Below are 23988 nucleotides of genomic sequence, written 5' to 3' on the forward strand. Positions count from 1 at the left end.
CAACAGTATCTTGCACTGCATATTTTGGATAAAATTTTCCCTCCTAAGACCAATTTGAAATTTTTGCTCCCAAGCCATGAATAGAGAATTCAAATGAAAAATTAAAAAATTTATATAGTTAAAACTATATAAAAACTTTTAAAATAATTGAAATTTTTCCATTTGAAAAATCATGTGTTGGAGAGATTTTAATTTTAATTCCAATATTCATTTTCCATACTCCCCAATCCATGGATGCCAAGTCTCAAATTCTAGTTGGCTCTCATCATTGACTGGGTCCCACATTCATTTTCCATTTGAAATATTTAAATTTCTCCTTAATCCTTAAGTTGTAGCACCATGAAGCTGCAATTTTTGCCTCCCAATCATAGGCTTGCATTATTCTTTACAACCTTACGAAATGTGTACCACCAGAGCCCTTTAAAATTTATTTTACACTCTTATGACAAAGCCCAATTTCATAGTATCAATACCCTTTTGAAAACCTCCTTCCAACCACATGGGGTACCTATAGCACCATAATTACCTTCATTTTTGTAAGAGTGTAAGCCTTTACAATCTACCTTCCACTCCTACACTTCCATGTCATCATGTCATCTCCATTTAAAATTATTGCATCATCACCTCTAGCTGGCCATCCATGGGCCCCACATGTATGAGCACTGCCTTTTCAAAAGGTTGTGTCTTTGAGAGAACACTCATATTGTGTGGAATATCATTTAAAGACTTAAAAAAACCCCAACATAGCGAATGTGGGATTAAGGACTTTAGTAGAAATCCATGCTTTCCCTTATGGTGCACTTTGGCATCCATGTCTTCCTTAAACCATTCCCTAGGAAATCAGAGGCTAGGTGAGAACTCTATGTTCCAATAAGGTCAAACCATTGCTAGAAGATTTGCACCAATAATAGTTGTATTATAACCTTGAACCCATATATACTTGAGTGATTTTAGGCTTAGCACTATGGACGCCAATGCAACCTCACTGAAGAAACAACATCTAATTTCAAGTCTTTCTAGGTTTGGGCACGCCCTAGAGAATTCAAGGAGCCCTTCATCTATTTCACCAGAAAAACCTAGTAACATGCACCTAATGTATGTACTATATTTACCAATGTAGTTGAGACCCCTATCTATCAAACCTCTAGGGGTTACATAGAATGCAAACCTATTTAGCTTTTTGTACCCTTGAAGTAAATCCTTAACCCTATTCTCAAGAGGAAAATCAATAATTTTCTATTCCTTATCCAACAAGACTAACCAAAAATCTTTGAGGTTTTTGTAACATCTACCAATGGTCTCTAGTGTTGAGTTGCACATATCTGAAACATAGACAACAATGTATTCAAGAGGGGGACAACCTTGAGCTAAAGAAGAAATCCCTCTATGAGAAATCCAACCTTGCTCATCTTCCAAACTTGGCTCATCGGCTCCTCACTCCACTTTAAGCCATTTTAGTTTCTTGCAATTGTTAGCAACAACTTCTAACCCTTTGTCCCTAGTTACATTTCTGGCCTCAAGAACTTCAAGATTAGTGTAGAGGCCAACCAACTGGAAATGATTTTCTGTGCTTAAAAAAGTATACTACAAGTCCAATTTATTCAAGATAGAAGCTCTTGGAAGTATAATGAACAACTCAGTCTTGGCCATAAAGGTCAATCCTAGCAATGAGGTCAACTTTGGAGTAAAGACTATTGATTGGAACACGTCATGTTCTTGACTATTGCCAAAATAACGACCACCAAACTCTTCTAATGCAGTCACTTTCTTTAGAACATTTTTTAATTCTAGCAAATCACATTCAATGACCTTCAATGAGTTTAAAGATGGACAATTTGTTACTATCAACTCAAGGTCACTAATATTGATCTTTTCTAGTCCTATCATATAGAAGTTCAAAACTTTGAAAGAGGAATTATTAAGGGAAAGTTCATGTAGCCAATCCCAACTTTCCTCATCAATGTTACTTCTTTATAAATAAATATTACTTTAAAGCTCATGACATCTTTAGGAGCCAGGGACATTTCATTAATTTGAATGGAAATAGTCAGGTCTTAGATGGGTGCAGCTAATTTTTTTCATTTTTGAACAACTCAATCCTCAAATTGATCTAATGAGATCTTCAAACTGACTAAAATCAAAATTGAGCATTGAGTTATCCTTAAAACCTCATTTTTACCTTTTACTGCCAACTTCATTTTAATGCTAGGTCCTTTGACTAGCCTTAAAAATTGACCAAAAAACTTGATCGGGCTTTAAATTTTGACATGTTGATTTTCTGTTCTGCATACTCTTACCCTATCTAAGCTCATCTCATGAAAAATTCTTAGTCAAAATATATTCACTATCAAAGTTACCTTCTCAAAATTGCCTGCAAGAAAACATGTCAGAAAATAATAAATTGTGTTCGGATTTGGCTTCGAAAACTAGGCAGACTGATACTTGGGAAAATAGAAATCATGGCATTGATTCATTATCATGAGGACAATATGAATCTACAATTTAGGCTCATGGTGAATAACAGGACACATTTGGTGAATGGTCAAAGTAGGCTACTTAGAATTGCAGGTTGGAAGCACTAACAGAAAATCATTTTTTGCAAATGGAATGGACCTGGGAAAGTGTGTAGATGGATTCGTCAAAACTTGAAAATTGGCACTTAAAGTATTTTTAGAGTAGAAAATAGTGGTACAATCCATTTGATCTTACCAGTCATAGGATGAAAGTTATGACATCACAAACATGGGTACTGACAAATCTGCACTTAATAGCACTAGTAAAATGCCAAGAATTGCATTTGGAATCGCATTTGAAAACTGATCAAACAGATTCGTCATAAGTTCAAAATTGAAAAATAGCATGTCTTTGACCTCTAAAATGCCACATAAAAGGAAGTTTTTCATTTCGATCAATTGTGTCAAAATTATAACAAGTCAAACATGGCCTCCCATAATTCAGAACAAATTGCATCAGTGTGACATCGATAAATGACCAAATTTGAGGGATTCAAAACCTAGTGAAATAGACTCAAAATGACTTGAAATATAAAACATAGGCTCTTTTCTATGGAAAATAAACTCTCCCAAAGTGGTGAGTCATAAAAAATTATTGGGTGCGAGATATTCAATTGCAAACAAGGCCTCCTATCGCTATTTGATTGGCAAAAATGCAGATTTGACAATTGCTCAAAATAGGACTTCATAGAATGGCTTAGAATGACAATTTATCTTCATGAAACACATAGATGTACTAAATGCATGGTGTTAGAAACATTAAATACCTCATAGGGCTCGAATAGATAGTTGGGTTCATATGCATTTAAAAGCATTTATAGGGCTTGATTTCTCAATGGTACTCAAAATCGGGGCTTCAATTTTGAGTCCCAACACCTTCCACCTCTATATTCTACCAAGAGGAAATTTTGGCTTCTAAATCTGAGTGGGAAATCCACATCTTCTCAAAATGGAAAGGGAAATTTTGTTTGACTATCAGAGGACTGAAAGAAAGTGAGATGGGTGAGAGGTCCAACCCAACTCTGGGAAGAAGAGAATATCTGCACATGTGGGTTTGCATCCAATCTAGGGAAATGAGGGCTCTATCTAGACAAACCTAGATGCAATCCCCACTAGTTCTCCTATTTGACCAAGTGAATCATCACCCCATAAGATCAACATCCATAAAGGCTAGTTTGTTAATAAAATTAGACATGTCTAATTTGCTTTCTTGATCTGGAGCCAATCCCCCTAATTTTTCTTTATCTGAAAGGGGGGTGTTGATATCCCCTATAATAACACCTTTATTTATATTACTATTGTGAATTGCATCAAGAATCTTGGCCCTAAAAACCCTTCTATACCTTTTAGTATTAGGAGCATACACATTTAAAATAAACCAGGAGTCACCACTATGCACATGGGAGACCTTACAGAGGAAAGCATTACCTTCATTAAGAACAATGGATATCTGGAAAGCCTTTTTATTGAAGAGCATCAGAACCCCCCTACAGCTCCCTCTAAATCTATGTCTTCACTACTCATATTATAGCTAAAAGATAAGTTTCCTACCACGTCTTTTCTCATATTTGTTTCTTGAATCAGTAAAAAATTAGGTCTTTGATCTCTAATCATATTTAGGACTATCTCTTGTTTGTGGACACCATTTAGGCCCCTTATGTTCCAAGATATGATCTTCATTTCTTTCCTAGAGAACATTCCTTGATGGTTCTCTGGCTCCCATCTACCACGTTCTTTCTGGCCTCCTCTTGTAATGCCTGACTCAAACTTTTTCTTCTTGGAGACTTAGTTTTTAACCCAACATTTGCTTTGATCTTGCTTCTGGTCATTGCTGGAGATAATGGAAGATGATGTTGATTTTGATTTTTCTTCTTTTTAACCATACTCCCCTTACCTTTGTTGTCTTGAGAGCAACTATTTATCCATTCCTCCAATTTTGAGATCTATTCTAGGGAAGAGTTGTTGATTAGATCTAAAAATTCTTCCTTAGGGCATTGGATGCAGGCGGGTTCACCAAAGAAGCCAAAGGGAGTTCCAAAGAAAGCCTTTGATTTTGAACCTCCATTTTTGTCTCTTTCCCTACATGGCTTACCTCTTCTCCTTTGTTTCCTTCATTAAGTTTGTGATTAGAGTCCTTTGGGAGTCCACCTGGTTCTCTGGTTGGGACCAAAGATTCTTTTGCCAACTTGATCTCCATTCAAGGGTCCTCTAGTGTACTGACCTCCTCTTTCTCATTCAAGTAATTCTTACTTTCCATTTCTATGGCTTGGGGCTCAACATCATGGTCCTTCGTTTCTAACACCTTTGATCCTTTTCCTCCTTCATTGCTTTGAGCTCCTTCCTGGTTGACGCCATTATTTTTTTCCTTAGTCCCATCCTTGTTCTCTGATATTTGGTTTTCTAACACCTTTGATCCTTTTCCTCCTTCATTGCTTTGATCTCCTTCCTGGTCGAGGACATTGTTTTTTTTCTTCAATCCCATCTTTGTTCTTTGATGTATTGGTCATTTTCTATTTCTAGACTAGTTTCTTACCCTTTACTGAAGTACTAGTAGGCTTGCTCTTTTTCCTTTCTGCCTTGGCTTTAGGACATTGGTTTTCTTTATGCCCACATTTAAAATAGAGGAAACTTGCAAATGGAATAGACTCATAAATCAATTTTTGAACATGCACTCCTAGTTTTGAGTGGAAATTTACTATTTATAGCATGTCAACTCCTTCCCTTACTCCATGTAGATATGAGTGTAGGTACAAAATCTTTTCAAGGCTATAATTAGAGAAATTAAGAGGAGCTCCTTGAAGGAGCTAGCTACCCCCACAAATACATCTTCATTCCAAAATTCCACGGGGAGCTCTAGAAGCCTTATGTAGACAGGAGCTTGCACAAAGAAAGAGTCATTCATAGTCAGATTAGAAGACCACTTCTAAAGAACTAGAGTGGAATGACCTAAAATCCATGGCCCCTCACAAATAATTTTTGAGAGGTCTTCCATACAAGAAAATTTAGAGGACAAAAAACCCTTAGCCAATGCTGTGATAGAGACTTGACTTTTGAGGGTCCATTTCTTCTTAATGAAAGATCTCACAACATCTATATTTGGCCTTGGCCCTAAGAATTTACCAACCAAAGTTGAAGCCATTGATGCAATACTATGATCCATAAGCTTGTCCAGAATGGAAATGACATAGGAACCTTTCTCCACCTTAGGGAGAATCTTGATAGATGGGAAAGTGGACTTACTTATAGGCTTGACCTCAAAAAGTGACAACCATTTAGCAAGGCTAGTAGACCCACCTTGGGACTTGATGGAATCTTGTATGACACCTTGGGTGGAGCATCTAGGCTCCCAACATCTTTCTTCATTTGGTCTCCTGTGCCTAAAGATCCTTAACCATCCTCCTTTTGTGACTCGTGCCCCAAACTAGGGGCGCAATTCTGGCATTCCAGAGAAATATCGCCCTTTGTTGAGTTCAAATTTTGAAAATTGTTTTTCCCTCCCTTTCCAAAGCTTACCATCTTCAAAAAAATTTATCATGTTTCACCATCATAGTTCAAATTTATTTTATCATGTTTCACCATCATATTTTGACTTCAGTTTATCATGTTTCACCATCATAGCTTGAGTTCATTTATCATGTTTTATCATCATAGTTTGAGTTCATTTTATCATGTTTTATCATCATAGTTTGAGTTCATCTCATCATGCTTTATCATCATAGTTTGAGTTCATTTTATCATGGTTCACCATCATCATCTTAAGTTCATTTATCATGTTTCACCATCATAGTTTGACTTCATTTTATCACGTTTCACCATCATCATTTGAGTTCAATTTATCATGTTTTATCATCATAGTTTGAGTTAATTTTATCATGGTTCACCATCATCATTTGAGTTATTTTATCATGTTTCACCGTCGTAGTTTGAGTTCATTTATCACCTTTCACCGTCATCATTTGATTTCATTTTATCATGTTTTATCATCATAGTTTGAGTTCATTTTATCATGGTTCACCATCATCGTTTGAGTTCATTTTATTATTTTTTATCATCATAGTTGGAGTTCATTTTATCACATTCCATCATCATAATCTTAGGTTCAGTTTATCGTGTTTTATCATCATAATCTTAAGTTCATTTATCATGTTCCATCATCATAATCTTAAGTCCATTTTATCATATTTCATCATCATAGTTTACATTCATTTCTTAGAGTTTATCATCCTAGTTTATATTTTATTATGTTTCATTCTCATCATTTAAAATATCCATTCAATTTATATTTCTCATCATTTAGTTAAAACACATTACATCCATCATCATATCCTAGATTCACTTCTAGTTGTTTTTAGCTATCATAAACATCATCATAAAATATTTCCTAGATCTCATCATAAAGCACATCACATCCTACATAAAACCATGTTAGTCTCTCTTCTACATATAATCACATGCATCTCATACACACATACACATAATAAACAAATCATGACATAGTAAATCTATACATCCATATCCCACCAAAAAGAATGATCATATCTATATATCACACCTACAAAGGATAAAGAATAAATCACCCATCCCTTCAAAAATACCAAAGTCCATTAAAGTCTAGATATCTAGTATCCATATAGTACAAAGGTCCATATCAATACATTAGATTTGTGCCCACAAAAATACATCCAAAAAAGTACTATGCAAAATGCAGCATATCACTAATCCTCCTCATCTATTTCCTCCTTGCCATGATACTCCTCCCATACTATCCTCCTTATCTATCCTCCTCCCATACTCAAGCTCTCTACCTTATCCCTCCTCCCACTAGCCCCCCTATCTTGCCTTTGGCTCTGCCCTATGTGTTGAGACCCACCAGTCCTCTATGAGCCCCTAGTGCTCCATCTACTCTCTCCCCCTCCATGCATGCCTATATGGGTCCTAGCTATACCTAACTATGTTAGCTATCTATAATGCTTTATCTTCTCAGTTGGCACCACTACATGATATATCCTATGATAGAATCCTACTCTCTCCCTTAGATCCTCCACCTCCCCCTACAACATCATCAACACCTCTAATCCTCCAACTATAGCCACCTGTGTCCTTAGGGTCACCACCTCCACCACCAATCTATCCCTCTCCTTCTGAACAATTTCCATCCTCCCCTACAACATCTATCTCTCTAATGCCACCACCTCCAATCTCCCCTCCAAATACCTGGCCTCTTCTCATAGTGCCCCCAACTCTACCCCTACTCTATCTGCCTATTCCTACGCCACATCATGCTCATGTCTGAACTAATCTTGCTCTATCCTAAGTTGATCCCTCTCCTACTCTATATCCCACAATAGTTGGCTAGTCGTGTCATTTGTCTACTATAGCAACACATACCTAAGAGCCAATCCATCATCCTATCTCCTTGATGATAAGCCACCTCCACCTCCCCCTCCACTTACTAGCCCCTATAGCCCTTGTCCACCCTCCTCCTATGGTCTCCTCTCCTCTACTGACCTATCCTTTCCCCTCTCTAGCCATGGCCTAATCTCCTTTAGTCTCTCCTCCTTCACAACCCTCCATGTTTACCTCAGTGGCACCTCCTCCTATATAGCCACCTCTGCCCACTATCATAACCCCCTATCCACATATCTCCCCTATCTCACTACTCAGGCAATCTCTCCTACCATTATTGCTTCTCTGACATGGGCCTAGCCTACTAGCCTAGTGCACTCAAAACCATCTCAATACTCTTGAGTTAAGCCTCCATCTATGACACCCCAAAACCAATCCCAATCCTATGGCGCTAAGTCTCACCATGCTTGTAGAAACCCCTCCCTCCCAAGTGTAGGCCAAAAAATAGTGACTACCTCTGACATCATGCACTGATACTAGTTGAACTCCCTTGGGGAAACTTGTGGCCATCCAAATTGTTGAAGGGCCCTATCTAGCTAGTACTACTTTGCAATATACTCTCACCACCCAAAAATAAAACATGGTGAAATAGTGTATGGAAAATGCCACTTCTCCTCTGTCCATGGCTCGAGACCCATATATGGCCTCTATGTAACAACCCAAATCTCATCTATTTGAACTCACAAGTAGTCCACCTCCTCTGTATGATGATAATAGGACCACCCTAGCTATACACAATCAATTCCTCTACTTTCTTATCCCTCCACCCAATCTACCTGAATGCCACAATATGGTCCCAAACCCACACATGTAATAATTTAGGAAACCCCACAATCCTCCCTTGTTGTCCAACACCATGGTATACTATCTGATGGAGGTCATGATACAACTCTATAAGAATTAGTGAGCCCCATGGCACAGGGACTCCGACATCCAAAATCCACATAATCATTGGTACCAATGCCAACATAACTCTTGTACCATTGGTATCTGGGGCAATATATCCTAAAACTAGCCTACATACATAGAAATAGATCCTTGTCTCTGTAGCTACTCGATCCAAGTACTCATCTAAAGGAAATAGACCACTCTGAATATGATTTTGCACTCTAGAACCCACCAATCATTGTGCCACTACCTCTCCCATCATCTCCTTGGTAGCCATCACCGGTGTCCCCCACACAGGTAACCAAAAGATCCTATAAAAATCCTCTAAGGTCACTATCATCTCCCTTGTTGATAGGTGGAACATGTAGGTCTCACTATGCCATCTCTCACATAAGTCTATCACCATCACCATATATGTCCATGTGTGTGGTAAGCTAGCCAGGTATGCTAGGTCAACACCATCAATCTTAGCCTAGTCTACAGGTGTAAGTTGTTCACCAGTGTGTCGTATAACTGTCCATCACTCCCGTAACACCAATGCATCCAATAACCATTGTATACAAGAAAATAACATGTCAATTTTGATTTTCTACATAGTATAACCCTAATTCAAAAACCCAACAACCCACCCCCTCCCTCCCCCAAGTTCTTTTTTTCCCAATTTTTTTTGGTACTTCACCCTTTCCTAGCATTCTTGGTAGAGTATTCCAATGAACAAACACCACCCATGATCTCACCATTACATTTTACCACAAGATTGCTCTTTGACTTTTGTCTCACCAAAAAACCCTTTCTAGCATTCCTACTATCCCACATGCACCCCCACATTCTTGCAACCCTAGCTTACCATAGGAACATGCCCAACCCATTACCCCTATGGTGAAACTTTTCCTTATTCCCACATTAACATTTTCCTAAATACTACTCTTAATTGCAATACTAAATTCTTGTAATCAAGAATGCATTTTCACTAGCAAACTCACTACCACACAAAAAATTGCTAGGGGATTCGTATTCTTGCAACAACTACTTGCCAAATTTGTGATCTTGGGAAAATGGCTTCTGACCCTAACTTTCACTCCTACTCTCTAGATGACTTTGTGGGATCATAGTTTCATCAATCCCTCTAGAAAATCTACCAGACCCGTGCCTATGGGAAAACATTTTCTAAATTGTGGGAACAATACAAAAGTAAATGCATAAATGAATAGGCAAAGTTTTTTGACCCTACTATTCGATTTGGTGTTCGTTGCACTCATAATCACCATACCACATCTACTTGATGGTCTAGTCATTACTACATAGCCATCATATCATCTAAATTAGAGCTCCAAATAACAATATATCAATGTCAGTATGAGAGCTAATGAAAATTTCCACCCCTCTTAGGCCCCCTTATAGACCTTAGGTATACAAAACATTTGATCTAATAGGAATGAAGAACTAATATCTCATCTTGGTAAGACACTCATTTCACTCCTTTGTATCAACTCACTTGCCTCTTCTACCGTTAGTCTCACTTGTAGGATCATACTCTTGTAGATTCTTGACCATCTCAGCTACTATTTCATCAAAGTTCCTTGGCTTCATCTGCAATGACAATTCATGTTGCTTCAATTTGAATAGAATTTTTTTGGTTTCTTGTATTTTGATGAAGTTTTCATCACTCATGAATTTATTAGCCTCAACGAGTCTTTCATCAATCTTTTGAGCTTGAAGTTCTAAATTTTTTGGCCCTCTACTCATCTTCAGTGGCTTGAGATATCAAGTAGCTTCTCCTTGTATTATCAAAATAGTGACTGCTCCTTGGTAGAATCTAAAAGGCTTTTTCATTAGCCTTCTATGGAATCTTGACCATTTTTTTCTACTTTCTCTTTTGATGAGCCCACTTTGAGCTTTTTGGATAGTCCTCATCATCACTAACATCCATAACAATATCATGATCAATAGATTTAGGGTCTACTTTATTTCTAATATCCTCAAGGACTTGAGATGAAATCTCATCAAAATTTTCTATGCATTTGTTGAATCTAGACTAGTAATCCACCTAATGCTAGAACCCTTTGAAGGATGGATCAACCTTTCTCATTTCCTACTCAAAACTCATTACATCTCTAAATTTGATCATCCTCTCTCTACGCACATTATCATCTAAAAAATCTTCAATTTCATCCTCTTCCCAGAAACCCTTGGTTGGAGGCATATTTTATCCCCTCATTTGTTTTAATGCAGTCCTAACCACACCATAAAGGTCATACATTCTAGCATGGGCAGTTGGGAATTTATAATCACTTAAGTAGGCATCTGTTTCCTTGATTGCATTTTTGCCAATGTCAAAATCTCCAACTTTGGAGCATCTACACAAAAAGTTTCCCTTCCTAACATTTCAACTTAGGTACTCTATATTCAATGAAATTAACTACCAGTAAAAAGCCACAATCCATGACATTTCTAGAACATATTTTGAGAGAAAGTGGAATGGTTTAGGGCATCCATAAATCCTAATTACTATATAATCTTCAAAAATAAAAGCACTTCTCTAGTCATGCCCTAATTGCTTTCCCTCATCATAAAAAAAAGTTAGGCTTACCCAATTTCCTAACACTCCTAGGTATTTTTTCTACTATAGCCCCTAACATGTTCATAACAAGGTATAAAAAATCATTTTAAAAAGAAATAGTGTTTGAATAAGGGTAGAACCTTTTCCATACCCTTATCCACCATTGCACTTGCAATCTCTCTCCCCAATACTCTATGATCTCAAAGAAACTTTGATTGATGAATTGTACATTCTTGTATATAATCAAGTGCATGAGTAGTGAGTAGTGATGAAATTTGAAATTTTCCATCCTTCCCTCCTATGTTGCAACAATCTCATCATGAATTTTTCTAGTTATGTATGTAACATAATCACACCCTATATTAGTGTATCGGTTATGAATATTCAATACCATGATGTAGTGTACACTAGTGGCATTCATGGTTCCATCTAAACCTAGGACTTTGTTCAGTCCAAACATTGTGTTTTGAAGACATCTCTAAAATATTCAAGAGTCATAAAGTCTCCTACCTTTATTGGTATCTCTCATTTCTCCTTCTTTGACATTGGGATGTGTTTGGTCATAGCTCTACCCATGTAGAAATTCTTATGACTACTAAAATTCTCATTGAATTTATCAATGTCAATTGGTAATGACATAGGTCCTCCCAAGTCAAAAGCTTTGATGAATGTTTCTTTGTCTAGTGCACAAAGTATACTTTTGTCTCTTTTGTGGAATTCTTTGTTGATCGTGTCATATGATTTTATCAATGCCTTGACTAAATCAACATCTACAAAGACCTTAGGCATGATCAACTTCCCCAAATTCCTAGTCCAAGGGTTGGAAGTAGGAACCTTTTCTAGCCTAGTTTTGTTAAAGTACCAAAATAGCTCTCTTCCATTCCTATTAGGGACCTTTGCATCTCTGCAAAAAAATGTAGGGGTCTTTGAATGCATGGTCATTAGTAGATTGGAGATTAGAGGAACCTAGTAACATCTACAACCACTCATCTGCAAAAGGACTAGGGCTTTTTCCTTTCATTGTATTTTCCTCAAATTGAACCTATGTGATTAAGTTTGATTCCTTTTGTTCCATAGCTTTGAGTATCACAACAATTTTTAATTCTGTGTGCTAGAATCTTCTCTACAACTTGAACTCTACTTTGAAACTTCAAACAATATGCAACTTGGTAATGAAAAATCCTTGTTCTTTCTACTTTTTATCTTTTTTCTATAAATTGGAGCATGATGGTAATGGAGTTAAATTGGCATTCTTAAAATCCTTTCAGTCCTTGAAAATACATGTTGTCTTCACTTTTTACATTATTCATACCTCTAGGTCATTTCCCTTTTTCCCACTCAGACATGTACTTTTAGCCTCATTTTATGCCTTTAAAATTGTGAGTAGCGAAGTGACGATTAACCCTGTATCTCTACTTCTCAGTGGTTCCTTGCTTTTCTTTATTTTCAGCCATGACCATGTGAAAAGGGGTATTCTAACTATTTCATTTCTTCTCCACCTAATCCTCTAACTATTAGGTTTACCATGCACTATCATGCTTCAAGTCATTCTCTGCTTCACAATTCTATCTTCTTGTTACCATGTGGACCTGTGAAGCAGCAAAAAATTCATTTAAATCTTTATCACATCCTTGTAACTCTTTATCATTTCACTTTAATAACTATAGAGATGTGGTGATAACCATCAAACTAACCTTATCACTACATCACAATGTTGAAACAAACTACATGTCAATACCCTGCGGAGTGGTAAAATGCATTGAACTTGACTATCTTGTAGCTTTGTGATCTTTTAGCTTTTTATTTCTTTAACGATGGTGTCCTAAAAAAATGGCTACTTAACATCTTATCACAACATTTCTTCTTGAAAATATAACCATGGATTGATACTTGTGATGATGCAAAACCACTTATCTCCACATCATTGTTCACATTCTTAAATGTCACTTCAAGCCTATGAAGTAGCAAAACCTTCTGAATTGACTACCTCACAACTTCTTCACAACTTATGACTTAACATCTTTATCACATACAATGCTATAAAAACCATAACCACTAAACTCGTCACCATTTTACACTCACTAAACATATAATACTTCTAAATTGTGCATGTTACCCATTTTTTTCACCATGCACAAAATGGATAGGTCAACTAGTCATATTTCTTAGGGTTGTGAGAATGAAATTTCCTAACTCATTAAATACCCATGCAATTAGGGGACACATAAAAATATTGACCATGATTTATTATTATATCCCTTGGTTTTAATCTTCTAAATCTACATGGCTTATGGTTACAGAAATTCTATTTATTATAACCCTTAAGTTATATGGGTCCCATCTTATGTCACAAAATCAAACCATGAGGGCCCTTGATCTTCAACAGATCAAGGGTTGTTAGTTTTTCTCTTTGGGAAGTTACAAGGTCATTACTTATAGTGACAAAGGGAGGAGGTGATGCATGTATAGGTGGGCCTAGTCTTATGGGTCCCTGTTGTTGTAGCATCACGAGTCTCAACTTTCAGAAGAGTATTGATTGACAAAGTCTTTAGGTTTTAATGTTACGACACATAATATGTTGAAAGATCACAAAGCTAGAAAAAAGGAGACCCAATGACATGACAAGCATGATCATAAGATCATAAGTCTTAAAGTGACTAGACAAGGTGGGCCCAAGAGCATAAGAGAAAGAAAATATCCATGTACTATTTTGAAGCTTTGATACTACGATAACCAATATGTCAAAAGATCTTAGGGGCCATTAATGCAGGTTACAATCTTACAATTACTGTTTGTCATGAGATTGTGAAGGTTAAATATCAAACTACTGATGCTATGCCAAATAAATTAAAAGGGTGACTATAAGGTTGTAAGGGGCTGAAAAGCATGTTTTGATACTATGATACATGGTTTTCCATATGGTCATAGAGCTATTTTCATGGGCTTGTAATGCTATGATATAAAGAAGATTTCTAATGATCATAATATTGTGAAGTTAGGGTTCTCATGGTAAGATATTATAAAGGGTTTTCCTCCCTAGTATGTCATAAGGTCATAGTATCAAGAGATTGGGAGTCAAAGTTTAACATTAACTTTTCAACTATTATGTATATGACCTTGCTGGATAGTTAGTAAAATTTTAACCCTTAGGTGGCACAATATTAATGTAAAAAAGAAGTAGTGGGTTGGCATTAGTCAAAGGGATGGGATGCTGGTTCAAACAACCTATTTTTAATGAATATTAGATCCACAGTTGAGTATAGATGTGGTGGAGTTCAGATTATATCACTTCTATGGGACATCACCAAGAAATATATGATCTTTTCTTAAATATAGTTGCAACTATTAATGTTATGTTGGCAGGGTGGTTGTGGATTTGGTAATTGAATTCCACAAGAAGAAAAGGGTAGTTAAGGTACTCCTACAACATGTAGCATCTAACTTTTCCATGATTATTCTCCTAGTGTTACCCATAATGGGAAGATGTAAAATTTAAATGTGAATGTAATTCTTTGAAATGTCTTTACTCTTCTAATATTTTTTCTAACAGGTGCCCTCCCCATTTGAAGTTTGTTACAATCCTAGTCTATTTAAGGATTCCCAAGATGTAGAGAAAGGGCTGGCATTTTCGAAGTCTTATGCATGATAGCACTATCAAGATCTCTAAGGAGTCCCTCATGCTTTTCTTAGCACATCACTTATATCGTCAATTTGGATGAATCTTGTTCAGTGACCTTTGAAATCTAAATAAAGGAACAATCCTAGAATCCTTATTGTGTCTACTTGTTTCTTAAGTTTCTAATTTGATAGAATTTTTTGAGATTTTCTCTTTGAATCCCTAGATTCTATCTCGGTTTTAGCTATAAGTGAGATATGATTTTTCATTTAGGTTGCAAGTCAAGATACTCTACCTCACTTTAAGTTATGACATTGTGAATGTTAGCATTCCCTTCAACATCTTGTTTGAGTTGTATCCTTCTTGTGAAATGTTTATATGTGGATAATTCTTTTCAATATTCAGTTCTTGTTAGCTACCCAAAAGTGTTTCATCAAATTAGGCTAACAATACCTTCATCTTACCATTTAATGTATCACCCCATTTGACTTTTTCAGCATTTAATTTCCAAGAAATCCTTCTATCCCTTTTCCCCCTCAAGTTTATTTTCTTGTTTGAAGAAGCAAGTTAGTGAAACATCAAGAAGATTCAACCTATAACCCAAAGATTCACTCCTAACTTTGTTACTTCCCACTACCTAGGAGTGTTTCCATGTTACTCAAAGTTGACTGAGTTAGACTCCAGTCATAGGTGAAACTTTTAGAGATAAAAATTTTGGCATGCCCAATGGGATTGAAGGGAAAAGTGTTTTCTTCCTTTTCTTGATTATTTTCTTGTTGCTTTTGGTGTGTACAATAGTAAATCAACCTATGTAGAGGCATAGAATATACACACCTAGTGACTCTATTTGTAGGAAGAGACAAGTGCATATGATTTATGAGAAAAGAGTAGACAAGAAGTATCTCTACAAGATTTGAATATAGAGAACTATCCCCACCTAGGAGGAAAGGTAGAACAACTAAAGTAATTTAGGATACCTTCATTCAAACAAGAAGTGCCCAATCCACCCCTCCACCATCAAGTCCTGTTGTTGTTCTGAGACAAGTCACTATCCCAAGAAGAAGAATTTTTCAAGTACCAATGGTAAGACAACTCACTTTTGTTCCTTTCAACCAATGAAGTCCATTTCTCTTTGATCAACATCATGATATTCCCCTACCTACCCTAAAAAGTTACCAAACTTTACTGGAGAGGGCTAGACAACAACATTTGAACATATTAGAGATGTTGTTACACTATGTAATGTGCATCAAATCATAGAACAAGATGTTGCTATGAAGTTTCTTGTAGCCTCATTCAAAGGGAAAGCTCTACAATGGTTTTGAAGCCTTGTTGTAGGCTCAATCACTTCATGGGTTGCATTGGGAGATGTCCTAAAAAAACACTTTGAAGACAAGCTAGACTTTCTATCTCTAGTTGAGCAACTCACGACCATCAAAAGGGCTCCTCATGAGAAGATGATGGACTTTAATTATAGATTTCAAAGAAAATGGAGTGGAATACTAGTTTAGATAAGGTCTTTAGAAGAGCATACTTTTATGTACTATTTAAGAAGCTTGAATAGTGATATATTTGTTATGATACAATTAATGGAAGGTTACTCATTACCACAAGGTTATGACATAGCCATAAGATCCAAGAATAGTCTTATTCAAGTGGGTAAAATTGCTGCTAGGCCTCCAATGCCTATATATATAGATATCCAACCTAATGCATGTCTAGCTATACCCCCTTTTAACTCATTACCAACCACTCCATGCCAAGAAATAAAAATTGCAGGTCTTTCATCATAACTGCAAGAGCTAAGAGATAGCTAGAAAAGAATGGAAAGTCTCATGCAAATCCTTACAATCAAGGTGGTAAATATTAAAAAGGGAGGATACTAGGCTAGACAACCATTCCAACTACTCAGCAACATGACCTACTCAGCAACATGTTTATAATCAATACCAACTTAATAGGCAAAACTATAATCAAATACCTTTTAGGCCTTATAATCCAAGTCCTCTAAATACTGCCCATCCTCCAAATACTACTAGAGATATGGTCCCTACTCAAAATAACTTAACAATAGAATACAAGTGGTGTTACCCTTGTAATCAGAAATATTATCAGGCTACATGCTCCAATGGAATGATGAATCAAGTCTTAATGGTTCAAGGTTCTTCTAGTTCAAAAACTATATCTGATGTTGATGTTGAGAGATAACTAGAGGTCCCCCCTATCGATACTCGATTCATGAATTGGCAAGTGGAAGAATAATGTGGTGTGATTAGAGATGATATCACAAGTGGCATCTGCACTAGAGCAAAGAAGAGATCCCTAGAAAATGATGTTGGGACAAGTAAAGATGTACCAACTAAAAAGCCATCTTCAGTTGAAGTAAGGAAAGAACAAAAAATAAGTGCTCCTATTGCCACTCAAGGACATCCCCAATAGCTAGTACACCCTAGTATTCCTAAATTTCAAACAAGGGTGTATGCTATTGTGCCATTTAACATTGTAGAAAATATGAAAAGAATGAGTATCACCATGTCCATGTGGGATTTCCTATCCATTATAGGACAAGATAGCTTGTTGAGGAAAGCTTTGGCAACAAATATTCCAAGCTAAGTTGCGGATGAGCCTTCAAAGGCTATATTTACAAATCAAGGAGCTAATACCCAAGGTGATAAAAAAAAAAGAAATCAAACCCAAGGTAAGGTTGTTAAGCTTCCACCATTTTATGTTTCATTAATTATAGGAAATAATTTGGTGCATAATTATATGGTGGATAGTGGGGCTACAAGCTCTGTCATGCCCAAGAAGATATAAGACTAACTAGGTTTAAAATATGAACCCTTAGAAAAGGGTGTGGTCCAATTAGATGGTTCATGCATGTCCTACTTTTGCTATTTCCCAAGATATCTTTGTGATAGATTTGCACCAATATTTTTCCCTTTGCTTGTCAAGAGAATTCATATCCAAGATAGGAGGCTATCTATCAAAAAATTGGTCTCATATACTATTTAGGACTAGATATGGAAAGAAAGTAATAATCAAGTTTGAGTTACTTTACAAAGACCACATTTAACCTTAAACATCTAGTGTAATCAATGCTAATTGTATTGATTATAGTATTTAGACACTTCAATCTAGAAATGCCACCTTCTTAGAGGATTTGGAAAAATAGTTGTTAGGTTAAATCTATTAAGATATTTGATTCATTGCTACAATTATTAGAGAGTAACAATGATTTGACTTGATTGCTGATGTAACTAACTTTTTTGATTTTAGATCTCAACTTTGGCTTGAATACTTGATCCTCGATTAGATTTATCTATGTAGCTAGATTAACTCTGAATACTTTTTCATCCTTCAAATTTTCTTCCTTTGTTCATCTTATTCTCTTCCATATATTCCACTTATTCAGTCCTCAACTTGAACTTATATTTATATGATTTACCTTGTCAAGTCAATTTGAATACACTTTCAAACAAATAATATTCATCCCTTGAGTCAGCTAGAACTAACCAACAAAATTATTAGATCCAATATGCTAATACAATAAAACCCTTCATTAGCTAGCACATCTTAGTCAACGCTAACTTAGAAAAGACTTTCCTTTAGACTTCCTTTTGTAATTGAGTGAGCTTAGCTAACATGAGTTCCATGCCAAAATTCCTTTGGTAATCGAAGGAACTCGATTAACATTATTTACCTACAAACTTTCCTAGAATGCTTGACATACATAAGAAAATTTCTTCAATACCTGAGTGAGCTCGACAAACGTTGGTTTCTTGGTAAAAGGATTGACATTTTTGTAACATAAAAGAAATCATATAATTAAATAATTATATTCAACAATCTCCCTCTTTAGCATTGATGGCAACACAACATGTCATGATACAAAGAAAATTTTAGAGCAAAGATAGAAGTAAGGATAATATCCTTAGTTTCATTCTTATTCTCATCCTTGAGAACTCCCTCTATTAGTGTGAACTCCCTCTAACATCAATATCTATAATTTCTATAACTTCAATTTCTCTTTTTGATAGAAAATTCTCCTCTTTGACATCTAACTCAAAATTTCAAATTTTTGATATGACAAAATCTCCCTCCTTGACATCTTATGCCAAAGACAACAATTAATGTATTTTCCATGTACTTGATGTACTGATTCATATGCAATTTGCTCTGTCAATACTACATCAACTCAACTAATCTTAGAAATTCTCTACTAATGCATGACCTAACATTATTTAGTGAGATCTAGATAGGGGAATGAACCCTAGCTTACCTCTTAGATATAAAAATGCATCCTTAGGTAATGGCTTGGAGAATATGTTTGCAATATATTCTTTTGTATTCGCATATTCCAATCTCACCTCCTTGTCTTGCACCAATTCTCTCAATACATGATATTTTATTACAATGTGCTTGGTCTTGGTATGCATCACTGGATTCTTGGATATGTGGATTACACTAGTGTTATTAAAAAAGATAACAATAGGGTCCTTGATCTCTTCCTTCATATCTAACAATAGTTATTTGAACCAAACAATGTTGGAACAATTGACTACTATTGCAACATATTCTGCTTTTGTAGTAGACTGAGAGATACAATTCTACTTCTTTCTTGTCCAAGATACTAGCCTCTTTCCAAGAAATAATTCTCCACCACTAGTTCTCTTACTATCATTAACACTTCCAACCTAATCAACATCAGTGAATACTTTCAATTCAAAGTTGTCTGCTTTCTTATATCACAAAACATAATCTTCAATATTTTTTAGACATCTCATCATTCTTTTTATTGCCATCATATAATTTTCTTTAGGATTAGTAGAGAATCTTGCCACCATACCAACTGCTAATGCAATATCAGGTCTTGTGTGCACTACATATTGAAGTTTTCCAATCATTGATCCATATTTAGTCTAGTCTACCTCCTTGGAATCATCATTTTTGGAAAGCTTATGTCTAATAGACATAGATGTTCCAACTGGTCTAGAATCTTCCATTCCAAATTTCTCCAATATATCCTTGATGTATTTTGATTGAGTAATGTAGATACCATCCTCATTTGTTGAATTTACATGCCAACAAATAGTTTAGTCTCTCCAAAAATTGACATTTCAAATTCTTTACTCATTTCCATAGAAAAATATTTACACAAGTCATCATTTCCAGTAAATAATGTATCATCCAAAAAGATTTATACCAGAACTATCTTCTTATCTAGTCCTTCTTTGATGTATAGACTACTATTATCACTAGTCCTTTGAAAATCAATCTTTATGAGATAATTATGTAATCTTTTATACCAAGCTCTAGGGTCTTGTTTGAGACCATACAAAGCTTTGTGTAATCTACAAACCATATCTCTTTTGTTAGGATCTATGAAACCTTTTGGTTTCTTAATGTAGACTTCTTCTTCTAAGATTCCATTCAAGAATTTTGATTTCACATCTATCTGATATACTTTGAATCCTTTGTGTGCTACATATACAAGTAGTGAACATCTTCTTGTCTCACAATAGGAGAAAAAGTCTATCCATAATCAAAACCTTCTTGAGCATAACCCTTTCATACTAACCTTTCTTTATTTCTTGACATTTCTCCATTTTCATTCATCTTATTTCTAAATACCCATTTTGTGCCAATCACATTTTTGTCCTTGGGTCTAAGAACAAGAGCCAAAGTTTTTTTCCTTTCAATTTTATCAATCTCTTCATTCATTGCTTCAATCCAAATTTCATTTTCTAATGCATCTTTAACATTTCTAGGTTCAAAGTCAGTAAGAAAACATGTGCCTTTTAATTTTTCCTTGTCATTGTTCTTTCTGACTGATCTTTAATGATTTTCTTAGGTTGTTGATGCCTTTTTCCATATCCAACAAGTCTAGGATGTTTTTGATTTGATAAACAGGTTTTACAAGGAACCTGAACCCAATAGTTAAAACAAAAAAAGGTTGATAATAAGCATGAAAGCCTAGCCAAAAAAGCTTAAGTTCATAGGCTGATAATAAGCATTAAGCCTAGCCAAAGGAAAGAGTTCTAAGAAAAGACCAGGAAAAAAAAGAAGCAAAGCCACAGTCTAAAGCTAGAACAAAAAGCCAAAAGACAATGATAAACAAAAGAATAGGTGCGAGTTATTCCTCATTCTTTCCCTCCAGATCATGCATAACCTGAGCAGCCTTAAAGGCCAGTTGATTCTCCTCTATTTCCATCTATTGTACCCTTTGATTCCCTTGGTCCTGATTAGGAATGGAGTTGTCCTTTGTAGAGTCATCCTCCATTCTGACATCATCCCTGTCTTTTCCATCCTCATCTTCGTGCATTTCTTTGTCTTTGATCTAGCCCATGAGAGAGATGATGTTATTATTAATGGAGCTTAAAAAGGAGAACATTTGATTTGCAAGGTTGTGATTGTAGGTTTCTAGGTTGTGTATCCTTTTTTTGGCCAAACTGAGCTTGTCAGATGAATCCGTCCTCCTATTGACATCCATCCCTTTCCTTGTTGCCACAATATGTTTCACCTGATCTTTAACCTCCTCAAGCTCATGAAAAGGCCATTTGATTGATCTAAAATTATCAATCATACTATTGTGAGCATTATTTAAGAGGTTCATCCCTGTCTCCCTATCTCCCTGGCACTGTCCAAAATAGCCACTATCGCTAGATCAATTAGTTCTTCTAGCCGCTGCTCTTCTTGATTATCCATGAGGATTTGGAGATTCATGGCCTCCCTAAAGATGCCCCTCTTGGAAGTCTTGACATTGAAGTTGATCCACACTTTCCTCCTGTCATTGGTCTGTACTTCCCCTTTTGTATACCCAACTTTCTCCTCTTTCTGCTCCTTACGATGGAGATGGACATCACAAAGGGGCAACACTAATGCCTCCTCAAATCGAGAGCCCACTTCCTCCAAACTCTCCCTCTTGAATTTCTTCCTTCCACTTTCCTCCTTAATTTCCTCCTACATCTCCCTAACTACCTCCTCAGACTTTGGTTCCTCCTCATCATCACTATCTCCCTCCTCAACCTTCTTAGTAGGCTTTTGCCTGAGATCCCTAGGGCTTTTTCTGCTTGGGGTTATGGGGGAGGGGGATCTTTTAGCATGGTAAGTCACTACTTTCCTCAAAGAAGAGATTCCACCTTTCTCAGAGCTAAGGCTCTAAATTTCATCCGAGTTAGAGGAGTAACTGGAACTTCTAGACTCCACATTCTCTATTTGAGGGGGGGGGGGGGGGGGGCAGTGCTTATAGTTTGAGCTTTGAAGTGCTCATGGATAAGTAGTAGTAGACCCTCGTGTAGAGCCGAGTTTATGATAGGCTTCTTTTTGAAGCTATCCACTGCCTTGCTCATTGAGGTTAATAGATAATAAGGGAAGGAAATTTTGGCTTTCTTATGGAAATGATTCAAAATGACAAAGTGGTGGCTTTGGGCTCTATCAAACCTTGGGTCTAATGTAATGTACTCAATAACAGCTTTCAGAACATACCTCCATTTCTTCTTCATGGAGTCGGGGAAATAATAGGTGTCAATCTTTTTCAATGCCTTCAATTCCTTCTCACTCTCCATAAAGTCCCTAACCGCATTGGCATAGAGCTTCTTATCCCTGAAGAATTTAAAACCCTCGATAGAGATTTCAGTGATAGTCGCAATCACCTCCTTTGTTATCCAAAAGTAGATACCATTCATGTTAACCCTACCATCCTTCTAGGACCCCACCATACTTTTGGTCACATCCTGATCAAAACTATTACCTCTGGTTTTACCGCCAAAAGATTTAAATTCAAATCCATGGCCTATTCAACGGTTAGCCAAAAAATTGTTATTTTAATGCCCCGACTCGCCAAGGTTTTGTGATCGTCAAATTTTAGATGGATCGACGGTAGGCACGATCTCATCATCGAAAGTTGCATGGGAGATAGTATCAGCGACATCGTGCTTGAACGACACATATTTGGTGGGCCCTATGGATGGGTCACAACGGAGGGCGGTCGAAAAGTTTTTTGGTGCTGCAGGTGCTATGGCGCTATCAGTCGCCAATCGGAAAATCTCCATAGCGACATAGCGCCTGGCAGAGATGCTCACATCGGCGGGCAGGTCACGTTGCCGAAAAATGTTGCGATGATTGGGTAAAGTTTGGCGGGCCAGAGAAAATAAATGGTGAGAACTTCAGAAAAATATTGGGCCCTATTGCGTACCTCATCTGCCAAGTTGGAGGAGCTCGTGTCACGGCAACGAATCAAAAAGAAACATGCACAGATAGGGACACATCATCGGTTGGGCAGTATGGCACTATGGAAATTTAACCTCGATTTTCCCATAGCGACATGGCACCTGGTCGACACGTGGTCACCCTGTGAGGCCAACTCGCAAGATTTCCCAGTGGTGTTTCGATGGGCTAGTGAGGAATCACCACGTGTAACCAGGCTGGAGTCTCTATCAGTACGGTTGGCACAGTCAATGTTTACGATCTCCACCATCAGATTTGATTGCATCGATGGATGGCGCCATCTCGCTATGGCGGAGATGCGCAGATATTATCATGGCGACATAGTGCCCATCGGCCGCGTGGCCATTCTACGGATCAAGTCTCGGGTTCACCAACTGGATGATGCCATGTGTATATGTCAGGACACGGCAACCAGTGGGCCCAATAGTTTTCAGGAGGGATGGCAGGTGAAGTACGATGTCGCTCTGATCGTCAGATCTGCAAAGATCTACGGTTGGCGCTATCTTGCCATCAGGAGCTACCCAGACTTTAGCATCGGCGACATAGTGCCTATGCACCACGTGTCCTGGCGGGGTTGCGTTTCATGTTGTCAGAAGCAGATAGGGTGGGGTGACTGACGAACCAATAGGGGGATGCCACGTGTTGGCGGGCCTGGCGAATCAATAGGAACGAAGGGTTACAGAAGGTTAGGTTCTCCATCGTCAGATTTGAAGAGATCAACGGTAGGCACCATGTCACCTTAGTGAAGCTGCGAGATTTTTACCATGGCGACATCGCGC

General features: G+C 36.9%; 1 pseudogene; it reads right to left on the minus strand.

Moving 5' to 3' along the window:
• Window positions 1–840: 840 nt before the first annotated feature.
• On the minus strand, window positions 841–22772 carry LOC149532001 (coronatine-insensitive protein 1 pseudogene; annotated as a pseudogene).
• Window positions 22773–23988: the final 1216 nt, after the last annotated feature.

This window comes from Cupressus sempervirens, chromosome 11 (genome assembly GCF_028749045.1).
Source record: "Cupressus sempervirens isolate cs-2001-9-10 chromosome 11, ASM2874904v1, whole genome shotgun sequence".
Taxonomy (NCBI): domain Eukaryota; kingdom Viridiplantae; phylum Streptophyta; class Pinopsida; order Cupressales; family Cupressaceae; genus Cupressus; species Cupressus sempervirens.